General features: G+C 38.3%; 1 long non-coding RNA gene across 1 annotated transcript; it reads right to left on the reverse strand.

Annotated features, from left to right (window-relative positions):
• Window positions 1-15997: 15997 nt before the first annotated feature.
• On the reverse strand, window positions 15998-20649 carry LOC133215347 (uncharacterized). The gene is made up of 2 exons (XR_009726389.1): window positions 20570-20649; window positions 15998-16257 (listed from the first exon to the last, which is right to left on the reverse strand). It is a non-coding gene; the product is annotated as an uncharacterized LOC133215347 (long non-coding RNA).
• Window positions 20650-27740: the final 7091 nt, after the last annotated feature.

The following is a 27740-nucleotide window of genomic DNA, read 5'->3' on the forward strand; positions in this document are numbered from 1 at the left end:
AATGAAAGATCAAATTAACTAAAATTTGCAAGACCTCCAAATGATGTTTTATTTTCTTATGAAACAACACCATTCTAAAAAAGCTTATATGTCCAGAAAAGAGTATTTGAAAACACTTTTGAAACTCATGCAAGCCCATCCAACTCTCAGTTAGTTCTTTCTAATATTTCCAGGTAAAGCTGCTACGAAAATTCCAGCCTTCTTTAAGTAGAGTATGATATAATGGAACTATAAAATTTATTTTTCTGAATAGGGTCCAGACTGTATTTACTTAGATTAGTGCATAACTCTATAGATTGAAACCAACTTCTTAAGAAAGGCATCTCTTTAAAAAGAATAAAACATTTAATTGTATCACTTAAATAAACTGTGGGAAGAAAGAGAAAATAAAGAGGAATAGAACAGCAAAATATTTATACAAGCTGAAGAGAAATAATTCTGAGAAAGAAAAACAAATAATAGTCTTCTATAAAACTTTCCTGAAGACAAATTTAAGTACTTATTAGCTGAGACATAAAACATAGCTAAATATTAAATAAAGTTTGAGGAGAAGAGCAAACCTATCTCCAGTGTTAAAGCTGCAGGGAGAAAGAAAAAAAATCTCCTGCTATAAAAATTTCTCTTAGTAGTTCTGCTAAGCATTTTCCAGTATAAATGTTTTTGAGTTAATATACAGCAAAACTTCTCTGAATCAAAATATGATGTTTGGATAGTCAGAAAAAAAAAACTTAAGGATTTCTTGTGCTCTATAGAGACAAATATTATTGTACTCAGCACAGACAGGCAAATCTTTTATTCTGCTTCTAAAGTGGTCTGTACTAGTTCTAGTGATGCTCTAGGATAACAGTAATTTGCTACAAAAATGTGTGAAATAAATCAATAAACAGAACAAGCACTGAAAAAATATAATGGATCACTATTAATAACATTAATATAAAGACATATTATGTTTGAGATTTAAACATACATCTATGAATAAATAATGATCTTGATAAATGCAGCTGAAATGTTTTCCTTAGATTTTGTGTGTACTTTTGTACCTTTCTGCAGCCAGCTGAGGAATTAAGTAACAAATATTCAATAATGATATCTACCATAACTAATATGATGTGATGAAAGAAATTTTAGCTATGTGTAGAAATAACACAGAAGATAGGTTCTTCTTATGCATTATAGTTCCATTAGAATCATAAAGTACCAAAAGATAAATGAAGATCTCTTTAATAGGGTAGGAGGTGGAGTAGTATGGTCTAAGTGGTCCTCTGTTGATTCTATGAAGAGCTCTTTAAGTACTACTTTATTACAGAAAAATACACCACATCCTTCCTGGCTGTGGGCATAAGACAGGTATCTTTGAAGCAGCAGGTTGATTTTTCCTCCATATGGCAGAGATCAGTATTTCTGCACTCCAATCCCACATTTTGCTACTCATTATACTTCTACTCCCTCCTCTGTGAACCCTGAGCTCCAATGTTTTGTGATCATCAACAATATTTCCCATTTCTGCCAGTTCTTATGTTGCTGTCTTGTTTGTGAGGTCACCGGTCCAAGATTAGTCAGCTGCTGCATACAAATTACTCCTTTTTGTTCTTTGTAATGCCTTGCAGTTTTTCCTGTTGTCACCTTGCTAGTGTAACTACTGGCCAAGCCTTGACTTGATGCACTCTTTCCCTAACATTTCCCTTCTCACAGGTACTATGCAAAGGAGCTATGTGACCCAACTCTCTGCCACAGAGCCCACATGATCTCTCATTGCATGTTGACAATGCTTGCCGTCCTCATAGGAGTGGGAGCTTGGCTATATTGGGCATTACCCATGAGGGCTGTGAGTAGCTGCAAAGTAATTTTTTTTTCCCTCTCTTGCATCATTGTGACCCTTTAAAAGCAGTACAGCGTGATCGCAGCAAAATGAAAACAGTAACAGGTCCGTAGGGCATATAATACTTGTAGAAAAGTCCTGTAGAGTGTTCCAGAAAGAAAAATACGGTATTTAACTTGCAGCCACAATTTACAGTTTTAATTTACTGAAGATTTTAAGAAGCTTATCAGCTGAAAATCAGTACTGAGCTGAATTAAGTTTTTGTAACTTGGGAGTACTAAAGTATACTGAAGAAGTGCCATAAAAATGCAAATGCTTGCCTAAATAATTTATCAGGTAGCTGTTTCTGTGTGAACTTCTAAGTATGATGTCTAAACCAGACCAAAAATGCATTTTTATTATGTATTTTTAACAACAAAATACATATTTCATAAAAAAATTCATACAAAATTTCAGACTAATGCCTGGTATGAAAAGGGCAAAACACAGAACCCTTTCCAGAAAATTCTCTTGAGAACGCTAAATTCTAAAGACTTTTTTCTTGAAAAAAAAAAAATCTGGATTTTTTATGAATTAGATATTTTTTTCAACTCTTCAATTCCCAATTGTCTTTTCTCCTGCAATGTTTCTTACTCTGTATATAAGTAGGTAACTGCAATTTGACTTTAAAGGATTATTACATATGCCAAACTAAAGGATGCTGAAATTAAACAACAGCATCCAGAAAAAAAAGGAAATACAGAATTTTGAAGGCAGCTGGACTCTCACCTGAAAGCAAACATGTATTGAAAACTTTCCTACTGGGTCTTCCTGCACTAAAAAATAGATCTATTTAGCTTGTAGGACTGAATTCCAAAATAAAAGGTAAGAAATGGCATTAGTAAACATAAAATTTCAAGAGTTAAAGTGAAAAAAATGGTGAGAAATGTTACTGAGAAAAGACAATGGTAAAATAAGAGGGTTGTTGAACTGAAGCACTTCTGGAGACCAAAACCCAGTTAAGTGCAGTGGAAGTCCCTACATCTTACAACACAAAATAACAATAAGCATCCCTGCTCAGCAGAAGTCTGCAGATAAAGTCACTTGCTCAAACATGAATGCTTTATCAGTCATATTACATAGATTGTAAAACACGAGATGTAATAAAGAAATGAGATTGAGGGTCTCTTCCACCTTCAAGTCACAGAAGAGGAGCAATATTGCCATGCAAGCGCAAACTAACCTTTGATGCTTCACTACCCCAGCAGAGAGAGAGCCTGAGCAGAAGTCCTGCAGCCACACATGGTGATGTTTCCTATATGGACAAATGACTGTAGCAGGAGACCAAATAATATATCTGGCTTCAAGACTGAGAGGTGACACTACAGGAAGCCCAGTTGTTGTCCCAGTGTGATAGTGATGAGCCAGCAGCTTAACATGTGGTCATGCTGTGGTCAGAAGCATGGTCGAAGCCTACACAAACAAGCTGGAACTAGCTATTACAGGTGGTACTGAAGCTGCTATCACCCTGTCGGTGCTGTTTGCAGTGCCCAGGCCGGAAGGCTGAAGATGTATCCACACTCCATGCCATCAGTAGAAGGGGTTGATTAGTGAGCATAGCTTTCTGCTTTGTGGATCCAGTAAAAAGTACTCTCAACAGTGCTTCCTTTCCAGCCAGAAAAGTTATGTGGGTAACAGCAAAATAGACATGAAAGGAAAAAAGCATTTTCCATATTTAGGTAATGCAACAATTAACAAGTTAGGACATCTTATGAATTGAAGCTAAAGATGAGGAAGCCAGTGGTTTAACAGTGGAGAAACTGGACTTATGACTATTACAATGAAAATATTGAAATATTCAGAAATTATGTTTTTCTGGAAGCTGTTACAGCAATAAGATCAATGGGATATTCAAGTAAGGGTTACTTAAAGGAATCTTGGTGAGACTACTGTATGATACCCAAAATCTTAGGTTTGTCTATACAAAAGTGAAGCATCTACAAACTTTAGGTCTTCATCCTAAAATTAGGTAATGAATTTATACCTGAGTATTACACCTTGGGCTGAAGAGTGTTACAACCAATAAAGCTCAAACATGAATTGGCATGAAAATTTAAATTACACTGTTTATTACATAATCTAGGCATATATATTTGCTACAACAATCATTTAGCAGTTAGTCATCTTGCCATGATTTCAATCTGCTGCTTGCTACTGGCTATTAATAAATGGATTTTCACCCTTGTTATTCTTTTAATGCACCTTTTTCCTTTGAAAGTCAAAACTTAATGTGCGTGGTAGAAATATGCAGAAGTATTATTATGAAAATAAAGCAGAAAATATCATGTATCTGAACACAGTACCTGCACTGAAGTCAGCATTTCTCAGTTCGTTATTCTCAGTCTGTGTTTTTGGTAAATTGTGAAAAATTAGTAAGAACTATGAAGATTAATGTCATGATATAGAAGACCAGTATATAAAAGTCTTTCAGATTAACTTGCCTTCCTTTGTAGATTTCTTACAGAGGTAAAAATTTTTATTTCACATCATCTGCTATAAATCCCTTAGAAGCACTCTAGGAATTCCTTAAGATCTATTCTAGGATACACTCTGAATACTGTGAAATAAGGATGGGATTGGAACTGTGAGAGCAAAAGCATGAAGGGAAGACACTGGCAAACATCAGAACAAGTAGAAAATCACCAGTGATTAGTAAATCAAAAATTTTACAGAAAATGTGCTACTCCACGTAGACTGAAAAACATAAGAACAGATACTTCTCTTAAAAAAAAAAAGGTAAAAAAGAAGATAAGAGCAATTTTAAGCCCAAAAATAAAAGGATATAGTGAGAGGAATTAATTTATTGTATATTCAGATAAATGACATGAAACAAAATAAATGAAGGCTTTTGAGAATAACCTTTATTTTTATTTTAATAAAGTCACAGAATTCAGCTCTGACTTGTTTTGGGAAATGATTGGCAAGCCATATTTGTGAATTTTGCTATTGCTTGCAATGTATTATTCCATTCTAGCAATACTCTTTGTTATATGTTGAGTTTTAAACAAGTCAGTAGGTATATATATATATATATAGTAATTATTATGATCAAATTTCTGCAATAGACATTCTTCTCTACAGCTTGTTTTCAACATTCTTTTATAGAAATAGCAATTTATCACAGAAATCACTAACAGATTCAGAGTCTTTACTGTATCGGTTTATATTTTGTTGATGCCCTTGAAACACTTTGTAAACTACATTTCACTAAGAGTTCTCTTATGTTTTCAGAATTCTCTAACTTTTCCCTTTCTGACATTTCACACCATCCCTCAGCCAACTTTTGTCTGTTCCGGTTAACTTGAAAAGTATGTATTAAAAATAGGTATTTTGCAACCAGATTTTCTAAAGTTACTCAAACTTTGAATTAATTTGTTTTCCTGCAAAATTTTATTTTAAAACTAACTAATGTCCTAAGAAATTGAGCTGTATTTATATTTTTCAGCTTTATATGGGAAGCAGAGGATTTTCTTCAGTGTAAGAATTCATTTTATCTACCTTTGATCATGAATTCAGATGTTTTTCCTTAGTATTTTATCCTCCCAAAAGCTAAAAAGACTCCAAAAAACTCAGATGCTACTGAAACTCCATTGTACAATTTGCTGTTGATTTTACTAGGAAAAGATTTAGAAACTTTGGAATGGATGACAGAAAATTGGTGGATGGATTAATGCAAGTATAGACAGAATCCTACAGTAGTTATAATTTCTTTAGCTTCAGAAAAGCTACAATCAGTTTGTGCAAAATGAAGTTGTGTTCCTGGGGGTTGTTTTGTGATTTTTTTCTAAATTCCTTTCTAGTATGTCACATTTAGTGTGCACATATTAAATATAAGAGAAACCAAGAAATAGAAGCCCAACCATGCAGAGACACAGAAATGAGAATTACTTTAGCAGAAGAGATGAAACAAGGGTTATGGCTCCCACTACTGCTATTGCAGACATCTTGAATGAGAGCTGACACTGGGGCAGACACTGAAATGCTATCACAGAGAACATATGGTGAGCCAATTTAAAACATTTCTGTATTATTTTTTACTCCTACCTCCTGAACAGTGTCATTAAAGTTTCAGCTTAAGCACTCAGCAGTGGTATCACTTATGACTGCTGCTTCTTTATTGACTGATGAAATTAGAATGCACTTAAAAACATTACAGAGAACAGATTTACAGACTGTTGATTGTGGATTGACAGCACCATGAGAAACAGTATTGATTTCTCTTATTAAGTTATGGGACTATTACCATGACAAAGTTTTACTATTATTTGAAAGAGGTAAGAAGGAAAAACCACAACTATGACTTACTTCAAAGACTGCAACTCCTCAGGTGGGTCTAAGAAACACTAGATTTTTAATACCTAATTTTGAGTGTGAAAACCTGCTACCCTATCTGGAAGTGTGAGTCTCAAATTTACACAAGGGAAGCTCTGAGTAGCAAAATTTGGGTGGCAAAATAGTTATTTCTTTTCTGGAAATTTGCACAGTGGACGTTCATACCCGTCTGCTTTGCTTTCACCTGTCTCTGAGTTGTGCCAGAGATCTTCCTTATATGTTCCCACAATCCTTCCTCATCTGGTGTGTAGAACAGCAAATGGAGCTAAACAAGCTTGCAGAGCAAACTCACTATTACGTCATTAATGTTTAAGCTTCTATTAACTTTCAAGATAGAAGGTTCAGCATGAAACTATTCAAAGTAGGCTGTCAAAAAAAAAAATTTTAAAATTCACTTTGTGCATAATTCTGGCATGTAGTATTATTATTGCGATTATTACACATGCAAATAAATACTACTTTAAGGCTGTTTAGGTGTTGGTATCAAAGGTTACTGTTTTAACAGCATGGTGGCACTGAAAACCATATGTATATGTTTATAAATAGCAACCATTAACTCACTTGCAATGCATGAAGCATTACCATGATGTTAAATAGGATCTTTCTTAGTTGTCTCATTATCTTAACAATTTCAAGGAGAACAAGAATATTGATGAAACAAGATAAGCCTTCTTGTCCCTAAAAACTGATGTAGTGAAAATTTCTGTTTCATCAGTAAAATGGTGTTCCTAACTATATCTCATGCTGTGAAGAACATTACTGGGTAACTTAAAATAAAATATATTCTACAGTGATCACTGCAGGTAAAAGTTATTTTGCAACTGAATTGCAGTTTATATATAAACTAAGTATTATTCCTGAAGTTGAGCTGACCTCATTAATTGAAGTTGTGGCTCCAAGAATTCCTAATCAAAACAGCTTAAGTCTTAAATCAAATTTCTACTGAATACAAAGCAGATGAGATAAATAGCCTAGAAGATTAAAGTGGATTTTTCAAGGAAATGAAACATCTTTTTTCAGCAAAAAAAGAAGAGGCATGCAGTTTCTTTATCAAATATGCCATTGTACATCGATGCAAAGATTGAATGATGCATGCAAATATGTAACAGCTTAGCAGCTTCTATACATTATTATGCTTGCAAGAGTGGATGTTCCCTGACTTTTTTGTGAAATATATATAATTGATATCAGTTAGTGCTATACATATCATGCAGAGTTCATCTTTTCAAAGTAGTATCACAGATCACTTAAAAAAATGTCTTTAAAATGTCAGTGCTTTATGTTATCAGTGTATTTCATTTATCTAAACCTTTTCCTTTGTAAATCAGACTTGGTCAAAACAGCACATGTTTGTAGCAAAGGCAACTTGGATTTAGCTTGTTACTTCGCTTGTCTGTCTAGTACATCTTCTTCATGCTTCTTATGCTCTAATGAACAAAATTGAGTTTATCTTAACTCATGTTTGGAAACTTCCAAAAAAACTTGGAGAGTCATAGCAATATTAGCTTTATTTTGCACATCATAAGAGCTGCCATTGATCATTTAGGAACAACAGATAGCAACAACTTAAAAAAATCCTATGAAATTCAATGAGCTTACATACATGAATGTTCTTTATGCTCCTTTTATGGTTTAGAAAGTAGCACCTAAATTTGTAAAATGCTGTAAATAGCTGATGTATGAAAGCCAGCTTTGAAATAAAGACAGGACAGACTGGGAATGAATGAACTGCAAAGTTATGTCTTAAAAAGTTTATTCTTTCTGTGTTATTGAAAAAGGTATTTGTGTATTTTATCTCAAGACACTAGAAGAATTTCAAAGACTGTTCTTGCAAACGGTTTAAATGTATCTCATTTCATTGAAAATTTTGGAATGTGACCATATCTTTTAGCACTACTTTGAATAAACACCATATCTGCAGAAGTTTTTCAGTGAGCAGATAGATATTTTGGAAGTATATTAAATCAATATATTGTGAATGGGTATTGTTGTATCTATCTTGATAAGAGTATTAAATTCACATGCCCTAAACTAATGTAAAATGTGCCAGAAAAATGTGGATCACATAGCTGGATTTTCTGTTTCAAAAACCAAATTAGAGTTAGTAGAAATGGAAAAAGATAAAATAATATTCATGCATGCATGCATTCGTGCATGAATATTAAACCAGAAGAAATACATGTAGTCAACTGTCTCTGGTCCTGCAATTGTAGCTCTAAAATCTAGTAAAATGTTATTCCTGCTTTCCTCTATTCAGCTTAGCATTACCGAACAGTTGGATTAAAAAAAGGTTAAGACAGCCTGTATCTGAATAAATGTCTATTTTTTAACAGCTGTGTCATGCCTTTTACTGTTTTAGAAGTAGTAGGTAGTCACATTATTAGACTACAGCTTTGTAGAGACTAAGGGCACAGAAGAGCCAGAATTAGCATGAGCAGACTGGACTGCCACATACCAACTTTTGCATGTTTGTCTTCAGTTATTCCATACTATTAACTCATGCTTTTATGCCAGTGGTTACTTTGTATTTATAAAACATGTACAATCATAGGCAATATACACATAACTTCATTATTTCTTGTGGTAATTTATCAGGTTTCCTTATATCAGCATCATTCATCAATGTTGATCCAAACAGTGTGTTTTGACTCCAAATAAGTATTAATTATTTTAAGTGGACCAGCTATCAAACAAATTATTTTCATCTTTTTGATGTTGTCTGGTTACCTGGCTAAAAGTAATCACAGTAAGATGTTCTTTACTTGGGTAAACATGGTGGGGAGCAGTGGGTCTCCTTCCCTGGAAGTATGCAAAAGCCATCTGGACACAATCCTGAGTAATGTGCTCTAGGTGACCCTGCTTGAGCAGGGAGGTTGGTGGACCATGGTGGTCCCTTCCAACCTCAACCATTCTGTGATTCTGTGATTCTGTGCAGTGTCCCAGTATTTTTTTCAAAATGTATCTAGCACTAAATGATAGTAATCTATAATTTTATTATTAAGTTATTTTAAAACACTTAATTAGCTTTATTGATTGTATTGTGGTTTTTAATGCTACATTTAAGCATGTTACAACCTAGATAGTTGCCTTTGCTTTGAGGGCAGCTCCATTTGCAAGTATGCTTTACCTTCATAGTACTTGTATGCCACGTGTACTAAGCTAACTGGAGAACTGATGATATACATACCTGCCAGCTACAAAATATACTATGAAATAAATTCACAGTAATTAACACCAAGAAGCACACAAGCAAACAAACAAGAATAATTAACCTATACAAAGATGTAAGAGCCAGAAAATCAAATCAGCAAAGGAAAATTGGTAGAACTTGAGTGGAATTTCTCAAATTTAAATATTTAAGAACACATACTTTTGCCATAATTTTAGAAGCATTGGGGTTTTTTTTGGTGTAGAAAAAGACAATTTTTCATATGGATACCTTTTTTTTTTTTTTGTGGGACTAAAAAGACAATTATAGGGAAACTGAAAATAAATTAGTCATAAAAAGACCACAGTGACGTAGCAGTAGGAAACATATTTTGTATTTGAATTGCTTATTTTTGATGATATTATGTACCTGATGAAATTCCTGCTGGGGCAAAAAGACAATGATACCATAAGCCAGGAGGTTAGAGAACTTCAAAGTGGCAGGAAAATGTACATCTATGTCCTGTTTTCAAATGGGATTTAATTATTTCTACAGAATGAAAAATCCTTCCCCTCAATTAAATGACAATGGCCAGATGGTTCAGGTAGGTGCTAGGGATATGAGGAAATGGCAGTGCACAGGTTTACGTGCACACCTACCTATCACATCTCCATTAAGCTATCTAGCACTCTATAAGAAAGAAGCCTGGTCAAACGATCACTGTCTCTCTTCGCCTTCGATGAACCTGCCAAAAACTTCTATAAACATCAGCATTAAATGTGAGGCTTCCGTTTCCCCCTAATACACCAGAAAAGAAAAGAAGATAATATATTGTTTTACCAAAAAGTTTTTTCTTATCTATTGCACTGTGCTGGGTTCAGCAATAGCAGTCATTTTTCTCCTCCTTAGCTGGTGCAGTGCTGTGGTTTTGACTTTCCATCTGGGAGCAGCGCTGATAACAATGATGCTTTCAGTTACTGCTAAGTAATGTTTAGTCTGACCAAGGACTTTCTGAGTCTCATGCTGTACCAGGGAGAAGGGGAAGCCGGGAAGAAACAGAGACAGGACACCTGACCCAAACTGACCAAAGAGGTATTCCATACCACAGCACATCATGCCCAGGATGTAAACTGGGGGCAGTTACCCAGAAGGGCTAGATCACTACTCAGTTGGGCTGGGTATCGGTCGGTGGGTGATGAGCAGTTGTATTCTCTTTCCTTGTTATTTCCCTTATCATTATTATTATTGGTGGTAGCAGTAGTGGTTTTGTGTTATATCTTAGTTACTGGACTGCTCTTATCTCAACCAGTGGGAGTTGCATTCCTTTCTATTCTCTTCCCCATCCCTCTGGGAGTGGGGGATAAGAAGGGGTGGAGTGAGAGAGAGTCTGCGTAGTTCTGAGTTACTGAGTTTAAACCACGCACCCAGGAACTTTTCTTAGGGTTTTTTTAGTAACTTTTCTACTTCTCCAGACTTCAGACTCAGTCTGGCACTTCATTACATGCAGACACTCTAATCTTAACAGGCGTCTTTCCAAAATAAGTAAGTGGTATTAGACCAAAATTGGACAAATGCTTAGATGCATACTTTTTGCCTACTGTCTATAGAGGTTTCTTGGTCTCAGTCCAGGTTGCATACAAACGGAAAGCTTCAGAGCCAAAATCAAATACACATTTGAGTACCTTGTTTGGTAAGCAGGTATTATACCTTAATTTTAGTTAAACTTCTGCCTATGTGTTGTTTGAAATTCATATTAAGAGAGTGAATTTGTTCATCTAAAAGGCACGTGTTTGCCCAGAAGGTTACTAGGTTTTGGTTTTGGAGTTTTAGGGTTTTTTTCCTCCCAGAAGTGTGCAATAAATACCCATATTCTTTTCCTTTGAGGATTTCTTACAATAGGAATATATCTGTTCTGATTCCCTTTTTTTTTTTTTTTTTACTGGAAAATGTTTCCTGGAGTTTAAACAGCAGTTGTAAATATAATCAGTTCTGATTTTCCAGTCAGTGTAAAGCTGACTTTCTTAACTTGTAAATAAATCTGAATATAGTCTGCACACTGTGATCTTTCTGGGTTGTGGTTTGTGTTATACCTTAGTTACTGGACTCTTCTTATCTCAACTCGTGGGAGTTACATTCTTTCAGTTCTCCTCCTCATCCTTCCAGGAGCGGGGAGGAGGAAGAGAAGGAGTGAGAGAGAGACTGCATGGCTGAGTGTAAACCACAACATAAAACCCTTCCAGCTGAAGCAGGCAAGGCAAACGATGGCTAAATTTGCCTAGTTTTGTGCATGGACAAGGTGTGGATCAGCTACCTGAAGAAAGAAGTCTCATTGCCTTGAGGATCCCGTTTCTTTTTTTGAAACACAAAGGCATTTTTCTTGCTGTGTTTTTAACACCAATGCCTTTAAAACACATCAAGATACAATACAATAGAAGAGATGAGTGGGAAAATTGTAGTCTTTCTGTAGTTACTAGACAAATGAGTTTAATCCTCTAAATTATGCTCTAAAACATGTTCTAAATCACTTTGGGGGAAAAGTTACATAAATTATGGAATTAAAGCCATCAACTAAGATATTACATAGTGGCAGTTAATTTCAAAGCTATTTTATTGGAACAAGCTAAGACCTGTAAATACTGATTCAAAAATATTGTCATTGTAATGGAAACTCTATTCTTTTGTTGCAAATACAACACTGGTATTTTGTCAGTCTATTGACCTTTCCTTATGTATGTTGGCTGGCAAAATTTTTGTCTAATGCTAGTTAGACCTGAACAATTTTTTTTCTGCTAAATATTGCAACAATATCTGTCCTTCTACAGGCTGGAGTTCCACTGCTGTTCTCACTCAGAGATTTGAATTTTGACCCAACTCTGAACTCTAAGGAGTATATGCAAAATGGCATGTGAATTTTGCAGATGCAGGCTCTGGTACTGGAGAAAATCATTAATCTGTGAACCACTTCTGGAAGTCACTCTCTTGTCTGCTCTGTGCCTCTGTGACTTCTGTAGGTCAAAGTCACAACAATGATTTAGGATCTGCCTTGCAGGACTAGGTAATCTCAAGTAAGGACTTACCTACAAATCACCTTGTAGGAATTGTATAACATTTTTTTTTTACATAGATGAGTAAGAAGAGCTGTGCTTTGCCTTCATCTGTCTATTTTGTCATATTTATCACAGAAGGTATGCAGTTAGATAAAAATTTTCTTCTCACATAAGAAACTTTAAGTGCTAAGTGAGACTTAAAAAATTAATGTGTGCAAAAATATGTGTAAATTTATTAAAAATGCCTGTTAAAAGAAGCTCGGAAATAACCGCAAGAGCAGCTTTCATGAAACATTCATTAAAATGATGAAAAACGTGGGTCTTACTGGACATTATTAGTCCAGTTATAATCTTTCATGAATGAAGACTCCCATCTTCCCTTCTGTTAGATACACAGACAACCTAAAAAAACACCCAACCCTCACTGTATGAAACCAGTTCCTCTGCAGCTTCCATCTCAACTTAATCTATTGGTTTAAGAGACATGGAAAGTGTCAGAGTCCTTGGCAGACCAGTCTTTCAGCTGACATTCATCCAGAAATAGAACAGTTATTCTCTAAAATTTCTACACTTTGGCATTCTCTGAAATTAGACAATAATATTTTTTGGGGAGTGATAAGAGGTTTCAAAGGATAGGTTAATAATTCAAATGAAGCAATAATCTTTTAATTTACAACTCCTGAACACCTACTGCACACACAACACTTCTAAATAAAACAGTTACATCAATAGAGTTTCACCAGCATAAAGACTGAGTGAGCAATGAACTGGTAAATCAGTCTCTCTAATCTCAGACCTATCACCATGTTTATACACTGTTTATCAGTATGGTACCAGACTACCTAATCAGGTAAATCCGGGGGCTTTGTTGTTGTTGTTTTCCATTTTCAATAAAACATATTAAAAAAAAAAGTTAAATAATATACTTAAACATACATTTTCCACTGAACATTCTTTGTTTTTCCTTTATGCTACTAATCTTCTGGTTTCAAATATTGCCTATTGCATCTTAGCTTTCCCTGTTAAAAAAAGATTTCTCGAAAATAGATATCCTATTTTTTATAAAATATTTGCATAACAATTAACAGAGTTTTTCTGGATTCTTCAAGTTGGATTTAAAAAGAAGAAGAAGAAAAAAAAAAAAAGGATAATGCTGCTACTTAATATTTACAAATATTTACAACTGAAACACTGTAAATGTCTTTAGACAAAGCATTAGGTACAATGTTTCTGATGTTGATAATAAGCCTTAACAGGACTGTTAAGAAAGTATTGCTTTCCTAACTTCAAATTTACAATAACAAGCCTAAAGTTATTATCTTTCCATTTTCATTTGCAAGCAAAGCTAAGCTGTCATAAGATCCATGGTGCTATTATTAGTTAGCATAGGTAATTTTAATAATCAAAATATTACTTATGTAACTAAGGTATGCTTGTTCATTTTCTCAACATTAGGCATAGAAAACTCCTTAATACTTAATATTACACTGATTAAAAAAAAACCAACCAGACATCTGATGTCTGGGATTTTTGGTTGATTAAAATTAGTGTGTCTCTGCTGAAGTCAATGGAGCTGAATTTTAATCGCTATTCATTCAGTACATTGCAAATCAGAGTCTATAAGCTTGAAGAAGGCCTAAAGGTTTAGTTAAACCTTTTTAGCCCATTTCACTTAGAAGTCTTCCTGTATTTAAAACTAAGCTTGTAATCAAGTCTTTACAGATCTGGGCTTACAAATTAAAAATTTGGTTCATGTTAACTAGGATGAGAATCAACAACCCTTTAAAATGCAAACCCTTTTAAACCTAAGTTTGCAACTACTTGGATGCCAGCCAGAAATGCAAAACCAAGAGCTTGGATGTACTCTTATCTGTTTGTACTTACATATGTCAGGAACGAAAAAAATAAAATGTAATAATTGTGTATAATGGACAGGACAAAGAGAGAAAAACTTTTTTTTTAAGAGATGAAAACCAATTGTTTTCAGGAAGACAGGTACTTGTATGTTACTGATAGGTGAAGTACAAGAAGGAAGGATCAAAGTTGCATACGATGTGGCTACTCTGATCACGGGACTGCACAGCCACATCATGTCTTGACTAGCACTGAAGCTTGCACTGACGGTCGTAGGCATGCGTGGCACATACTTGGAGGGCTGGCTGTGGGAGAGGTTTGCTTTCCTACTGTAAGCAAGGGTCTCTGACGCATCTGTTCTGCGCTAGATGAAGTCAAGCATCTCTTCAGACTTGATTCCCCCAGGAAAGAAGCTATTTAAAGCTCACCCATGGTGTCCTCAAGGGGTTACTGTGAGATTTACAGTACATACACAAAATTGTGACTAAAAGGAACCCTCCAACATAAGTGCTGGCAGCACATAATGTATCTGCTGCAAGGGACTCACTCACATGGTTCCCCAGTGTCCAAACACTAATCCCTCTCATAAAAAGTAAAGGTTTTGTTTTATATAGCCATATTTGTATAGCTGTATATATAGGAATATATATAATATATTTATATTATATATAAAATATATTTATATGTTTATATTTAATTTTACATATATTTTATATGTGTTATATACTTATTCATTGTATAATTTTATATAATATTTATATATTTATATAGCTACATATATATAGGGTGCTATGGTAGTCTGATGGTCAGGGGTCTCATCTGAAGTACAAGATACCCAAATTCTATTTCCTTCCTAATTGAATCTTTTGCATTATAAGAGAAACTGGCAACTAGACAAGAATAGGATACGTGTTGCTATCTGCAAAGAAAGCACTGAATATTTCTGTGCCAGAAGGGCAGTCAGAAAATGAATGTGTCTTTATGTCCTACTGGATAAGGCCAGGTGGTAGGGCGGCTTCTTACTTTCCAAAGTTTGTTGCAAGAAATGTATGCACTTTGCTTCATCACAATTAGTTTTCTAAAGCTTCTCATGAAAGTTGCCCCAGGACAAAAATTCATATGGATGATAGTTTAATCATCAGGGGTAGAGCTGCTTGTACCTCCTTGTTTTGCATTGTAGGACAGGTAAGATAAAAACCCAGTTTTCCTCAGTGTCAGGGCAACTTAAGGCTAAATTTGTCCATGGATATGCACTTGTCAGCTGGCTATGACGGGCAGCTAACGTTACAGACTCTACTGTGCATACCAGGCATGTTCAACATTCACCTATTGGATCAAGCCTTAGGGAATGGTGACCCATTTCTTTCTAATTTCTGGATCCCAGTGTGGCCTGAAAAGATATTAAATTCTTTATTGCTTACATGAGGAGATTTTTGACATGAACAGAAGGAGAATGCAATCAGATCCTGAGGTTTAGGTGCCTCTGGGCACACACAATTGCTGAGCAGCCTCTGTCAATCCTTCTGTTGGACACATTTGTCAATGCTCATCTCTGCCTTTGTTTTAGATGTTTTAGACAGTTTTTAGAACTTTCTTTACACTAAAAATGTTCTTCGTTCATGTTTGAATCAGTGAATATTAAGTGATGTTTTTGTTGCCATCATCATGAATGATTTCTGAGAAAAAAATAAAAAGCTGTTATTTTTGCATTATCAAGATGCACTTCAAATTAAAATTTAACAACTAAAAATACTGGGAAAGATACATATTCATTTTATTAACTTTGCAAGTGTTCACATCATGAGGGCAAGCAATGCAGTAACTTCAACAGTGAGTAAAGACTGCCATCTTCTGACTTCCAAAGCACATCTGCAAGACTGAATTTGCAGTTTAGTTTGCCTTCTTTCCGTTTATCACAGTGCTTCCAACTGGAAAAACCCTCAGCCACACCTTGATCCTGTTGCCTAAAATCCTGTAGCCCAGCCAAGGTCTTGCATTCATAGTATACTGCTCCAGCTCTGAAAGAGAAAAAATTATCTGTGATAAATAAAACTGGTTCACTCTATTTTCTTGCAGACCTACCTGTTTCATAAATTTGTCATCTCACCCACACTTCCAAAATAATATTTTCTATCAGCATCAGTTACTTGACAAGTTGACTATCTTATTAGTAACTTTAAGACTAAATGATTAATGCTGTGACAACACAGAGCACATGTATAACAGATGTCCACCTCCCATTAGAAGTCAATAGTATCCCCAGAACTAATGCTAATATCTTCAGAATTCACACCCAAAAAAAATCACCTATCTGGCATGTGAACTTAAAAGTAAACATCAGAATTTTAATCAAATGCCTCTAGCTGTTCACTGAATTAAACTTATACTATAAAAGGTCTGCAGCAAATGGAACAGGTGTATGTATATACATTCCGCCCAAATGGCACATATTCATTTCTGACTCTAACAACAGACTGATAAAAGAATAAAACCCCTTTTTCAGCAGAAGGAAAGAATAATTAGCAGTATCTAACCACTGTTGTTTACTGCACCTTTGTAAGCCAGCAGTGTGCACTTGCAGCCCAGAAGGGCAATCTTATCTTGGGCTGAATCCAAAGAAGCATGGTCAGCAGGTTGAAGGAAATGATTCTGCCCCTCTACTCTGTTCTGGTGAGACCTTACCTGGAGTGCTGCCTCTGGCTCCAGAGTCCTCAGCACAGGAAAGAGACAAACCTGTTGGAGAGGGTCCAGAGGAGGGCCACAAAAAATGATCAGAAGAATGAAGCACCTCTCCTGTGAGGAAAGCTGAGAGAGCTGGGGTTGTTCAGTCTGGAGAGGAGAAGACTCCAGGGAGACCTTATTGTGGCCTTTCAGTTCTTATAAGGGGCCTATAAGAAATATGAGAAGAGACATTTTAGCAGGTCCTGTTGTGACAGGACAAGGGATAATGGTTTTAAACTAAAAGAGAAGAGATTCAAGCTGGATGCAAGGAAAAAATTCTTTACAATGAGGGTGGTAAAATAGTGGCATGGGCTGCCCAGAGAGGTGGTGGGTGCTTCATCCCTGGAGACATACAAGGCCAGGCTGGATGTGGTTCTGAGCAACCTGATCTAGTTCAAGATGTCACTGCTGATTGCAAGAAAGGGAGTGGAATAGGTGACCTTTGAAGGTCCCTTAAAACCCAAAGTATTCAATGATTCTATGATTCAGACATAAGCCCCTGACATGTTGCTGGCAGAAAGCACAGACAGATCTCAAACTCAAGGTATGGAAACTCCATGTCTGAACCCAAATATTGCACATGGAAATACAACCTCTTATAGCAAGAGTCTTGTGGACAGAAGACCAGCTAGTATATACTCGGCAGGAAATCAGCGTTCTCCACCGCTGAAAATACTGATAATCCAGCAGACTTCCCTGATGAGAAAGAAACCTTTTGGCTACCAAGGCTCATCTAATGCTTAGATCACTTTCTATCTGTCCTACAGACATGCATTCTCAATGTGTATCCTGCTGCACAGCACTACTAACACAGCAAAGTTAGAATCTTACAGCCAGATCAAATTCAATACTCAACAGTTTAATCAGAATTTTGAAAAGTGGCATACAATCTGTCATTTAGATGAAGAAAACAGACATCGGTATTTGAAATTGCCCTATTATTTCTGTTCTTATGTTAAGGAAAATCTTTCTTCATATTCTTTCACAACTCTCAGTCTTCTTATCTCTTTTAAATATTCCAGTACTTTTGACTTTTTCCTCAGGGAAAACCTACTACTGTCATATTATGCAAGCTCACCTTTTGCGTTAGTTCATTTCAGTGTATTAAAGTTCTAATCCAAGCTTTAATCAAATGTAGGAGTGAGTGCATGTTAATTTTCTGTATATTTTTAAAAAATAGCCAAATATCCTTCATGCAAAGTGTTCAGTCATCCAAATAAAGCCCACTGATTAGATATGTAGGATTCCTTCCTTTCTCTCCTCTTCCCTCCTCAGTTTTTTGGTGTCCCTGGTTCAATCTACAGATATGCATTTAGTCCCCTGGGAAGGAAAATAAAAGAATATATAGGTCTTTGAGACCACATCTGTGTTCAGTTCTTGGCTCCCCAGCACAAGACAGACAAGGATGTAACAAAGTAAGTCCAGCAAAGGGCTACTAAGATGACGAAGGGACTGAAACATCTCTCAAGTAAGAAAAGTCTAAGAGAACTATGACTGTTCAGCCTTTAGCGCAGAAGGCTCAGGGAAATCTTATTGGTCTGTATAAATAGCTGAGGGGAGACTAAGGAAGGTGGAGCCAGGCCCTTCTGAGTGGTGCCCAGTGGCAGGATGAGAGAAAATGGGTACAAATTGCTTGAAATACAAACTGAAATATGGTATTTTTTTTAATATAAGGAAATATATATTTTTTTAATCTCATTATCTTAGTGTGTAATGGTTTTGCATTACTTTAGGGGAATATGTGCAACTAACTGTGGGAATATATCATTCTATCAGAAGGACTGTGTAAATCATTTTTTCAGTTTAGCAGTCAGACTAAAAAATAGGCAAGCAAAAACCAAGTTAGAGCAAGCCAAGTGCTACTTCAGAAAATCCTAAATTAAAAGCATACTTGCCATAAGCCAGGCAAACAAGCAGACCTGCATCCTGCTGGTCATAAGAGAAAAAAAAACCAGAGAAACAAAATGTCTATATGGACATTGTATTATAGTCTTTACTAGTTCATACTCCACTGTCCTGTTTTGGTGAGATTTTGGGTTTGTTTTGTTTTGGTTTGGTTTTTTTTTATTGTAGAAAAAAAACCCCAAAATAAAACTATATCCAAAAAGGCCTTTTTTTTTTTTTTTTTTGCAATATAGTGTTGTTGGTTTCACAGAAAATTATTCAGAATGAAAATGATTATGAATGAGGAAGGTTAGGGTCCTGATTCCACTGCAGAGAATGCTTAATTATTAACACAAGGTAAAATACTGTCAGAATTTGTCCTGGTTTCAGCTCTTATAGAGTTAATTTTCTTCCTAGTAGCTAGTACTGTGCTGTGTGCTCAGTTGCTGGCTGGGGTTAAACCAGGACAGCAGTACACCCAGCACAGAGTACTGAAAGTCAGCTTCGAATGCAGAAAAAACACTATCACTTTATTTTCAATTTCTAGGAGCTTTGTGCTACATTAAGATAAAAGAAACCAAACCAAACCAAAACAAACCAAACCAAAACAAAACAAAACAACAAAACATGTGTGATCTCTTAATAAGATATAACTGGACAAAACCAAACTTTTTTTCACCAGTTGAGTGATAATTACAGACTTTGGCCTTTCTACAACAAAATTGTTCATCATCTAATGAATTTCAGTTCAACAGCACTCAATAGGCAACCCAGACCTATTTTCACTGACTTCATGTCACACCACATGCACGCTACTTCAGCCCAGCCAGAGAATTATAAATTAGGTATTTTTCTTTTTTTTTCTTTTTTTTTTTTTTTCCTTTTGAGCAAACTATCTATTCTGCTCTCTGCTGTGGTTTAGCCATCACTTGGAAAATGGCTTGACTGACTTCCACTTCCTTCTTAGAAGACAGAGAGGAGAATGACAGGCACCCACAGTCCTTCTGACTGTGGCATGTCTGACTACCAGAATACAAATACTAAATAATGTAAAATTCAAATTTCTTTTGATCTAAAACTTCCAATAGCAAAGATAGCACCTTCTCGTGACTCATAACCTGCACAAAAAAACCCCGAACTTGGGTTTAAAGGATTATGCAGAAAATCTTGGACAATTACACTTTTTAAGAATGAATAAAAAAAGATGTTATCATTATATGCTTATTTTATGAATTAGTTTTTAAACATTACTTTTATACCTAAAGGAATATATTTATTACAATCAGAACAGCTTGTATCTTGAGTTATAGGGATGGTCAGAATTAAAATAGAACTAAAATAATGCAAGATCTATCCAGAAAATGATCAGGTCCTGAAGTCACACTCTGCACTTCTTTATAAAGGTATCTTAACAGGGTATCATTCAAATACATTCACCTAATAGATTCTGATTTCATTTTGAACATTTACGTGCATATTAACAGAAATATTATCAACAAAAACAAACAAAAAAGTGATCATGAATTGCCTACAGACATTAGGCTGAAGCAAATTGAGGTATATTAAAAATAAGTATCCAAACTGTAATTTTCCAATGCTTACACAAAGATGTTTGGAGTACTACAACTCCTTTGCCCAAGGTGAAAGTTGATATTCTTTAGAAAATGAGTATTAGTGAATATTAACACAAAAACTACTAGTTAAAAGGTACCAAAGTTACTTTACGTTTTCATTTAATGTCCTGGACATACTCATTTTCATAAAATTGAGAATAGTAACTTTGTGTGTGGAAAAACATAGTCTGGAAGATTAAAAGAAAAATATAAAATGGAACAATTATTTTTCATATTCACATAAGAATAGTCACATATTCACCATACTGCTCACTGTGTCTTTCCAATTTTGTCCCAGTTATACTCACAATTTGTATAGCTAGTATCCTGAATTGATTAACTATATTATATAAATGAGAAAAGCCTCCGGGAATAGAGAGATGAGCTAGAGCAAATATGAACAGAGAATTTATTTTTGTCCAGTCACCCTATTAATGGATTAAAATTTTTTGTTAATTTTTTTCCTTTTTCTTAAAGAATCTTGAATGTAAGCAACAAGACTGGAAACTCTAACAAGAAATTTGAATCCTCTGCAATAGTCAGATCCTTGATGAATGTGGTGAGTTACCAACTGAACTGTGTTCGATACAATTGTCTTACTACCTAATGATGTGATGATAAGAGGGACTGTGCCAAACTACTCTCAGAGGTACACAATAAAAGAATGAGGCTGTCACAAAGGAAATCCCAACTAGATTTAAGGAAAAAAGTCATCAGAAGTGGCCATACACTGGCACAGGATTATGGAGAGGTTTTGGAGTCTCCATCCTTGGAAATTTTCAGGAGAAAACCCTGAGAAACCTCATTGACTATGACAGCAGTCCAACTTGGGGTAGATGGGGTGCCCTAAGAGGACCTTCAGAAGTCCCTTCCAGACTACATAATTCTATGGTTCTGTCACACATTGTGTAAAAATCTAATTTTGTCCTTTTACAGCAATGTTTCCCAGGTAGCTGAACAGCCTGATACAGTAGAAAGGGACTGTAGGGATAGGACAAGGGGTAATGTGTTCAAACTTAAACAGGGGAAGTTTAGATTGGATATAAAGAAGAAGTTTTTTCCTGATAGGATGGTGAGGCACTGGAATGGGTTGCCCAGGGAAGTTGTGAATGCTCTGTCCTTGGCAGTGTTCAAGGCCAGGTTGGACAAAGCCTTGGGTGGCATGGTTTAGTGTGAGGTGTCCCTGGCCATGGCAGGGGGGTTGGAACTTGATGATCTTAAGGTCCTTTCCAACCCTAACTATTCTATGATTCCATAAAGCGTGTCTCTGTCATCTCAGCGGGTCACGTAACGATTGCCCAATGTCCCCCATGGAGCTGCAGCCCCTTCAGAGCTCATCCCCATCCCCTGCTCACAGTAGTTCTGGAATTCTGGGGTGATGTCACAGCCTGCATCACAGCGGCAACTGCCCGTACCCAGGCAACAGCACAGACCTTCACCCCTGAACCCACACTTTGCTCCTACCTGCGTACACCAGTCCCTTCTAGCCTGCTCCTCTTCTGCTCTTCTGCCCTGCTCCCATCCCTTTCTGCTTGTCCCCACTCCCATTTCTTTGCTTGCTGCTTATTGGATACCATCTTGGTACCCGCAATGCAGCCCCAAAAGAAGACCACCTTTGTCCTGCTCGTGGCCAAGCTCAGCCCTTGGGGAGGTGAGGACGCAAAGGGCTGCCTTCATAGAGTAAGGACCTGGTGGGTGCGGAGGCAGGTGCGGGGCTGGGTCTGTGCCCTGGCCCCGCAGGCAGGGAGCACGGCTGCTCACCCCTGTCCTCTCTGCTCTGGCAGGTCCTGAAGCCCTTACCGCCCCGCAAGGCGCTGAAGCGCAGGAAGCAGAGGATCCTCCAGCTGCAGGAGCCAGCCTGTCAGAGCTGGTGGGTGCTGCTGGACAAGGAGCCCCCGGCCTCCCGCCAGCTCCTGCTGGGGATGTGCCCGGGTCCCCAGTGCCCCATGGCTCTGTTCAGGCAACGAGAGGGGACCGGGGTGCCCAGACCCCTGTCCCACATCTGCGCTCCACTGATCCGGGCAGCACCAATGCACTTTTCTGCTTGGCAGTCAGGGGGGGTCGACTGCTGTCACACTGGGGCTGGGGCTGTTCGTGACGGCCTGGCTGCAGGGACATGGTGGCAGTGGCCTCATCCTGGCAACACAAGTGCCACCACCGTGCTGCCCTGTGCTCCCTTTGGGACACACAAGCTCAGTCTGATCAGAGTCCGGCTCCCAGCCCCAGCCAGGGCTGAACCCCATGGCAGAGTCCTGCTCTCCCCAGCATGTGGCAAACAATGACCATCAGGAGCCTCACTGCAATGACCTTGTGCTGCTTGTTTCCAGGGCTGGTGGAGATGGGAGTTTTCATGGTGTTTGAAGAAGTTTCCTTTACAAGAGTTCCTGTTCTCACTGAAGATTGTTGTCGTTTTAGAAGTTTGTTCCATTTTTCCATAAGAGTGTTAGTTTTAGATAGAATAGGTATAGTTTTAAGAGTAAAAGTTGCACTTTTAGGTAGAATAGTTGTAGTTTTAGGTAGAAGAGTTGTATTTTTTACAAGAACAGTTGTTCTTTGTTGTTTATTTTCTTTATTTTTTTGTTGTTTTGTAAATACATTTCTTGACTTTTTTTTTTGACCCAGTCTCTTTGTATTCACTGTGATCACATGTGGCTTTGTCAGACAAGTGATTTCCACTTGCTCTGAGCTCCCAGGGCTGGAGGGGCCATGGGGGCTGGCACTGGGTGCTGGGGCACCACAGCTGTCCTCAGGTAGGCTCCCTGCCCTGGCAGAGCAGCTCTTTCAGTCTCTCTGCAGCTGCGGGCAGGATGGGCTCGAGCAAGGGAGCAAAGTTCTGGGCACTCACTCTGACCCTTTGGTGGCTGCAGGGCACCTGGTCTGGTGCTGCCAGCTGGCACAGCCTGTGCCAGTGCTGACCAAGGTGTCTCGGGCTGCTCCCCAAGCTGGGGGAAACACGGCCACGTATAAGAAATCAGTCATGGAACCACAGAATCACAGCGTGCCCACGCTCAGTGCACTGCGGGGAGCAGCCTGCACCCGGCATCCTGTTGGATCCTGCTGCCCAAACCAAGCTTTTTACCCACTTCCTCCCAGTGAGTCCCTTGATCCCCATCTGGCACGGTGGGAAGACGGTCTGGGGATGGAGCTGGTTTGGGATACCAGATGTTGGCAGCTGCAGCTGGAGCCAGGGTCACATGCCGGTGCTGTCATGTGGGACCCTGCAAGCTAGCAGGGAGGGGGAGCTGCCAGCAGGAGAATGGCAGTGGGGTGCAGGGGGAGCTGCTGCGTGCATGAGATGTGCGTGCAAATGCAGGCAGGGACACGTGAGTTCAAGGCGCGGAGCTGTTGCAGACCCCTCCTGAAGCAGGCAGCCCTTGACACATGCTGCTGGCACTACATCTTGTGCTGCCCTCACAGACTTCGCTGTGTGTGGGGTGGACGTTCTTGCACAGGCTCTCCTGTGATGGACACTGCTGGAGGATGTGCTGGGCAGGGCTGAATTCCAACCCCATGGCCACATCCCAACTGCAGCACATGAGCACTGCTCAGGTCGATCACTGACTACTTGTGGGACAGGGAAGGAGCAAAGATGATGATCCTGGCCCGTGGAGTTGGCCAGTGCAGCCTTCACCCATTTTATTAATTATTTAAGCACCAAAGTGTCCTACAGTGTCTTACAGAGTACTACTGTGGGGATCTGTGGGAATCAGACCGCCTGATCAAGAGGATTTTGTGGATGAAACACTCTATAAGCAGATAGGAACAGCCTCACGCTTGCAGGCCCTCGTTCTCATGGGTGACTTCAACCACCCTGCTATCTGCTGGAATGACGGTACGGCCTGGTGCAAGCAATATAGGAAGTTCCTCGATTGTGGGGAAGACAACTTCCTTCTGCAAGTAACAGAGGAGCCGAGAAGGAGAGGTGCCATGCTTGACCTTGTGCTCACCAACAGGGAAGGGCTGGCTGGAAATGTGATGCTCCAGGGCAGCCTTGGTTGCAGCGATCATGAGGTGGTCGAATTTGAGATCCTCAGGACAGTGAGAAGAGCGTGCAGCAAGCTCGCTGCCCAGGATTTCAAGAAAGCAGACTTTGCCTCTTCAGGAAATTGCTTAATGAGGTTCCATGGGATATAGCCCTAGAGGGCAGGGGGGCCCAAGACTGTTGGATGTTATTCAAAGATTATCTACTGCAAGCTCAGGAGTGTTGCATCCAACTAGAAGGAAGCGCAGCAGGAGGGCCAGGAGACCTCCTTGGGTGGATAAGGAGTTGCTGAGGAAAATTAGAAAGAAAAAAGAGCCTTATAAAAGGTGGAAGCAAGGACAGGAGGCCTGGGAAGAGTACAGGGATGTTGTTCCGGAAGCTAGGGACCAGGTTAGGGAAGCTAAGGCCCAGTTAGAACTAAACTTGGATAGGGATATTAAGGATAACAGGAAGGGATTCTACAGGTACATAGCAGATAAAAAACAGATTAGGGAAAATGTAGGCCCTCTCCAGAAGCTATCAGGAGAACTGGCTAACCTGGGTTTGGAGAAGGCTGAGGTTCTGGATGACTTCTTTGCTTCCGTCTTCACTGGCAAATGCTCTGACTACACCACCCAAGTCTTGGAAGGCAGACGCAGGGACTGTGAGAATGAAGACCCTAGCCCCACTGTAGGAGAGGATCAGGTGTGAGACCGTCTGAAGAACCTGAACACGTACAAGTCCATGGGACCTGATGAAATCCATCTGTGGGTCCTGAAGGAGCTGGCAAATGAAGTTGCTAAGCCACTGTCCATTATATTTGAAAAATCATGGCAGTCAGGTGATGCTCCTGATGACTGGAAGATGGGAAATATGATCCCCATTTTCAAGAAGAGGAAAATTGATGATCCAGGGCACTACAGACCAGTCAGTCTCCCCTCTGTGCCTAGCAAAATCTTGGAGCAGATTCTCCAGGAAAGCATGCTAAGGCACATGAAAAACAACAAGGTGGTTGGTGACAGCCAGCACGGCTTCACCAAGGGGAAATCCTGCCTTACAGTTTTAGTGGCTTTCTATGATGGAGCCATAGACCTGATGGTCAGGGGGAGAGCAGTTGATGTCATCTACCTGGAGTTGTGTAAAGCTTTCAACACTGTCCCACACGACATCCTTATCTCTAAATTGGAAAGACATTAATTTGATAGGTGGACCAATTGGTGGATAAAGAACTGGCTGGATATCACACCCAAAGAGTTGTGTTCAATGGCTCAGTGTCCAGTTGGAGACCAGTAACGAGTGGTGTCCCTCAGAGATCGGTGCTGGGACTGGTCTTGTTCAACATCTTCGTTGGTGACATGGGCAGTGGGATTGAGTGCACCCTCATCAAGTTTGCTGATGATACCAAGCTGTGTGGTTCGGTTGATACGCTGGAGGGAAGGAATGCCATCCAGAGCCACCTTGACACACTTGTGAGGTGGGCTGATGCCAACCTCATGAAGTTTAACCATGCCAAGCACAAGGTCCTACACCTGGGTCGGAGCAATCCCAGGCACAGCTACAGGTTGGGCAAAGAAGAGATTCAGAGCAGACCTGCAGAGATGGACTTGGGGGTGTTGGTCGATGAGAAAATGAACATGAGCCAGCAGTGTGTGTTTGCAGCCCAGAAAGCCAACCATATCCTGGACTGCATCAAAAGGAGCGTGGCCAGCAGGTTGAAGGAGGTGATCCTGCCCCTCTACTCTGCTCTCATGAGACCTCACTTGGAGCATTGTGTGCAGTTCTGGTGTTCTCAACATAAAAAGGACATGGAACTGTTAGAACAAGTCCAGAGGAGGGCCACAAGGATGATCAGGGCACTGGAGCACCTCCCGTGTGAAGGTAGGCTGAGAAAGCTAGGGCTGCTCAGCCTGGAGAAGAGAAGGCTGTGTGGAAACCTGATAGCAGCTTTCAGTATCCAAAGGGGGCCTATAGGGATGCTGGGGAGGGACTCTTCATTAAGGACTGTAGTGATAGGACAAGGGATAATGGGTTCAAACTAAAGAACTAATAAACCCCCTCTTTCAGCAGATAGATAGAATAATTAATGGCAAGGGGGTTGGAACTAGATGATCTTAAGGTCCTTTCCAACCCTAACTGTTCTATGACTCTATGAGAAACATGTCAAAATTATTTTGTGCCGTATGGTTTGAAAACTGCATATTGTAACTGGTTTTAATAAGTTGTATGAAAAATATGACATGCCCCCTCCTTTGCAAATGCCCGCATGGTTAGTAAGTTTGGGCACATCCTTCTCTTTATGCCTGATGAAGATCCATGTTGGTATATATATCTTCACACTATTTTAGGGCCACACTAGCTTTCCCATAATTTTACTCAGCTAGATGGTTGGCAATATTTGAATAATTTATTATTTAAATTATTTTAATTTTCTTTAAAAAGGACACTATAAAGAGAAAAAAAAAACAAACCAAAAAACTAAACATTATATGAAACCCAGAAAAATCTTTGACATTAATTTTTGGATACTAATAACCTTCTAGACCAACTCTGGAAATTTCCCTACCAGAAATATATTTTTTTTTAATTTCCCCCTTTTCCCTTCTTACCTGGCTGGCAAAACACCAGTTGCTTTTGGTACAATAGGTTACGTCAATTATTCTTGCGTTAGTGTAAGAGCTATCTGAAAATGAACATTGTTTTTGTTTTCTCTTGTATTTCTTCTTTAAGAATGTTCTCACAGAGGGAAATTGGAACACACTAAAAAATCCAGGTCCTCAAATTTTGATATATACCTATATGTGTTATATTTGATTGCAAAACACATAAATAATTAGAGAAGAGATATCGTAGTTGCAAACATCACAACTTCATTGTAAATAATGTAGATTACTCTTTGTTAGAAAATCTAAACCTAACGAAATCTTAGACTTCATTCTATGCAATTTAGTATATATATGAAAGAATATAAAGGGCATGCAGAGAAAAATGAATCTTTTTTGAATTTAGCTTATTTTGCACGGATTATTATGCACTCAGATTCACAACAACTATAATTAAATTTAACTAAATTTAAGTGGTGTTGCCCTAAATAGAGACACATAATCTGAGGAGTCCTCTTCATCTCATGTACAGGGCCTGAATGCAACGCTTGTGGAGTTTGCTTTTACTAAAAGCTTAATGTATGTTTACTAATGTAGGTTTAAACATGGCCTAATTCTTAATCAACTATATTTCAGTGTCAAGAGGGCCAACATTCAAATAATGATTAATTGAAAACTTAATTAAATGCTTCAAAATACACATGAAAGTGTTCTGATAAAGT

This window comes from Neopsephotus bourkii, unplaced genomic scaffold (assembly GCF_033783945.1).
Source record: "Neopsephotus bourkii isolate Nb327-2 ecotype Australia unplaced genomic scaffold, CSIRO-AGI_Nbou_v1 NB_962, whole genome shotgun sequence".
NCBI lineage: Eukaryota > Metazoa > Chordata > Aves > Psittaciformes > Psittacidae > Neopsephotus > Neopsephotus bourkii.